A 4213-nucleotide genomic window follows, 5' to 3' on the forward strand; every position below is an offset into this window, starting at 1 on the left:
GTGGAGGGCAGAGCTGTGCACCCCTCCCTCGCCTTGCCCTGCACCCTGGTGCCTGCCTGCAGGGACCATTAGTGTGCTTGGAGTGGGTGCACCGGATTCCACTCACCAGGTCTGGCTGGCAAAGGAGGGACAGGTAATAGTGTCCTACTTGGTGCTGTAAAAGTTACTTAGTTCACACTCTTTTCCTCTACTAGGCTATAAACTCTGTTTTATCTGTGATTTTTACATATTCTTTTCCTGACATGGGAGCTGGAATACCAATGTGGGAAGACCTCCATTAGCAGAGATGTTTAAGGAATCAGTGGTTCTGCTTCAGTGGATTTTATGGACACTTGAGATTTTCACCTGCAAGCATTTTGGTTCTAGACTCTTTGGTTATCTATCATTTTTCAACCCCTGGATGCTCCAAATGAAGAGAGGGTGTTCTCAAGCCCTGCTGATGTCCAGGCCTCCTGGAAAGGGGATAAGGCATGTCGCTCACGTTCTCATTGTCATCAAGCCTACTGACATGACTCCAAGCTCCTGGAGGGCAGAACCCCGTCTCAGTCCCACCGGTTAGCTCAGCAGCTGGTGCATCTGTGCCCATGACAGGTTCTGTGTGATGGACACATGGATCCAGGGCTGAAGGTGGAGGACAGAGATGGGCTGACTGGAGGCTTATCCCAAGACAGCTGCCAAAGTGCTTCTTTTCACTAAGCGTCTATGATCTGAAACTAAGCTAGTTTCACGGTTTCTCTGGAAAGCAGACACCTATAGGGCTTCCCAGGTGGTGCTAGTGGTAAAGAATGGGCTGCCGATGCAGGAGACATAAGGTACGTGGGTTTGATCCCTGGGTCAGGAAGATCCCCTGGAGCAGGGCAAGGCAAACCACTCCAGTATTCTTGCCTGGAGAATCCCATGGACAGAGGAGCCTGGCAGGCTGCAGTCCATGGGAGCCACCAAGAATCAGACATGACTGAAGTGACTTAATGCAGATATAGGTTGTCTGTGAAGAGTGTCTGGTTACATGTTTGTTTTTTGACACTAGCGTGGCCAGACACGTCAGGATCCAGGCTGCCTAAGGCATGTGTCGGAAGCTCTGCCTGGGCTCTCTGTCTCTGTCTGTCTGTCTGTCTCTCCACTGGAGTGTATGTGGCCTGTGCTGGGTGCAGGCTGGGAGTTTGCAGAGGTAATACCTCCAGGGCAGCCCTGTTCAATGCTAGGATGGCAGCTGGCAAACAGAGCCCAGCCCACCTGGTGTGGGTCCCGTTCAAGGTCTTGGAACACCGAGGTAGGATGGAGGCCCAGTTGCCCTCAGTCTAGCCCACTGCTTAGCCCACTCTATCCTGGTTTCCTTCCTCCCCCACTTCCCCACTAGCCCACCCTGGCCGCTCCTGGGATCGTCTCCTGCACAGACCTCTGCTCTTCAGTCTTGGCCTTGGGGCATCTTCTGAGGAAACACAGCCTGAGGTCCTGGGGTTGTTGCCCTGGCGAACTGAAGGACAAATTTTAAAGCCAGTTCACTAATGCTTTCTTTATTTGAGCTTTACAGAAATCCTTGAAGGGAGGGAGAGGAAATCATTACCCCATTCTCCAGATGGGAAAGCTGAGTCTCAGAGAATTGGTTAGAGCTGGAGTCAAATTTGTCACCCAGCTCCTGCCCTCCTCACTTTGCTGATTCAACAAGCGGAAGCCTGGTTGGTGGGCTATGCGGCCTGTTCCCAGTGAAGGGGGAAGCAGAGGGTGATTTTCCCCAAACGGCAGCTGACAGGTGAGGTGACCTGAGTAGTGCCTGTTCCCATTCAGTCCAGAATGAAAGGGGTGTGGGGAGAGGGCTGTGGTGGCCACATTACAGAGGGTGGGAGGCCAGGACCCACAGGACTGCCTCCCATGGAGCAACCAGCCTTGCAGGCTCTTTGCCAGTGCCTTTATTTCCCCCTAGTTTGGGGGAAATGATGGGTAACAGACTGGCTCAAATTCCCTTAGTGAGGCTGGAGAGGAGTTCTAGGAGCAAGGATGTGTTTGCAGCTCTCTGCCAGTTGGCAAAGGTGCCTCCATCAGAGAGGGGTCCATGGCCTTGGGAGGGCTCCTGGCTATCCCTCCCGGCTGTCTAGGTTGGGGATTTTGCCTGGGGCAGGCAACTCTGTCCCCAGCACATTTGTTCATCTGAAATTTTGCAAAGTTTCAAGTAAAATCCCAGGAAAATAATCCAAGAAGACTGGGAAGGCCTGAGAGACTGCACTTTCTGTCTTCTGGGCCTTGGTTCTCCAACTGGGGTGGATGGTGTGGGCTCCCCACCAGGGGAATGGACGAAATCCGCATGGGCTTCACTGGGTGGGAGGAGCCTGCTAGGAACAGAGTCTGCGGAGGGAGAGCTGGTGTTCTTGCTGGACCCCCTGAGCACCCCATGTGTGTGGGAAGGGTGGAGAGCTCTTGGTCAGCTTGATAAATTAGGGCTTTGGGACCAGAGGTATGCCCTGAAGTAGGCATCCTGGTGGTCAGTTTTCCCAGGGAGCTTCAGCCCATGTTCCATGTCTGTCAGATACATCCTGAACCCAACCCCTTCCCTCATAGAGAAGCTGTGATTGGTGGTTTCTCTGCTTTTCTTCAGCACCCACGTGGGAGGCTGAGTGTGGCACTGGGGCCTCTGTATTGGGTGGGCCTATCCTACACCCTACGCTGTCCTGGCCAGGTGAAGTCCATTTGGTGACCCTGGGCCTGGTCGTGGGGTCCGGGAGTCCCCCCAGTCACCTGGAGGACTCTTCTAGACAGGATTGGGTCTGCCCCCGCCTTTCCAGTTAGGGGCTGGTCTTTAGGCAGGAGGGGCTGCTGAGAACCGGGAGAGATATGTGCCTTCAAGGGCCCATCCTTGGTCTGTCCACCATGGGATGGAGCCCGGGCCAGGCCTGGGCAGGTCCCTCACATGTGGGCTGATGTAATTTGACAGAGGGTCACATCAGTTTCTTTCCCTCCAAATTTTAATATCAGATTCATTTATTATGCTGACTACCACTGACAAATGTTCACATTATTCACTCATTTATTCATTTGCTCATGAAATCTGTGTGTTGAGTAATTGTTTTGCCTTATTGGCAGTTTTAATTCTACATTCCTTTTTGTCAAAAGGTCAGTGGCTTGCTAGCTGGCCAGGCCTGCGTGTGCATTCCCTGGAGAGACGTTTTGCAAAGAGATGCTCGTTTACACTGGTCAGTCTTTGAGTTCCTCTCCTCTCTTGTTGGCTTGTACTGATACCTTGGGACCTGCAGGACTTGAGGGGGGCCCTTATCTTGTCTCTGCCGTGCCATTGCCTGGCCCCATACCTGGGCCCTCTCACTCTGCAGCAAGATTCCTCTGTTTCCTCTGCTTGTTCATTTCAAGTTAAGGTCTAAAGACCTGTCACTACCACATGGGTGTGTGTGTGTGTGTGTGTGTTTGTTGGGTTTGTAAGGCTCTTACCTCTGCTATTTTGATAGAACAAATGAAAACTGTCAGGGTCTCAGAGATGGACAAATCAAGTTTGAAATGTCTTTGGGTTTGCTTTTGACTTTTGCCTAAAAGTGCACGAGATTCAAAGGGAATTTTTAACGTCGATTTTTGATTTGGAAATTTGAAAAGGTGGTGATGAGTTTGTGTTAGGAAGAAGATGGAAATGTTCTAGGAAATCTAGTTTCAGTAAAGTTACTTCTGAACCAAAATGTTCCAAGAGTCGAGATCTATAGTCTAAGAGTGTTATTTTATGGTAACTTTCTTTATGCAGCTGTGTTTGCTGCAAAAAATTCACATTTCTGTATGGAACACTGAATGAAATATGAATGTGCTTTTTACAATTTAGTACTTTTAATAAAGGATTTCTGAGCAAAAAGCTTAAGTACAAGAACCACAAAACATATAGATAAAAATATAGCCATAATCACACATCAAACCTCAGAAAATTCATTACATAGAGAACATCAGTAATTGAGAGAAGTTGAGAGAACCGACAGAAAAGTAATATATATGCCCAGAATTCTAAAGGCATGAATCCTTTTAGCTGGGATCAGGGCTTCTAAGTTCTCTAGGGTGGGTGTTTTATTACAGTGGATGCTTTACTTAGAAGAGTGTAATTTATTATCATTGAATTCTCATGGCAACGTGAATTTGGATTTGGGTTTCTGGGAGAAGTTTACAATTAGTCCCCTTAAATATATTTAGAGCTTTGAAAGATACTTGATGTTAAAATAATTTGAATACCGTA

This window comes from Ovis canadensis, chromosome 14, assembly GCF_042477335.2.
Source record: "Ovis canadensis isolate MfBH-ARS-UI-01 breed Bighorn chromosome 14, ARS-UI_OviCan_v2, whole genome shotgun sequence".
Taxonomy (NCBI): Eukaryota; Metazoa; Chordata; class Mammalia; order Artiodactyla; family Bovidae; genus Ovis; species Ovis canadensis.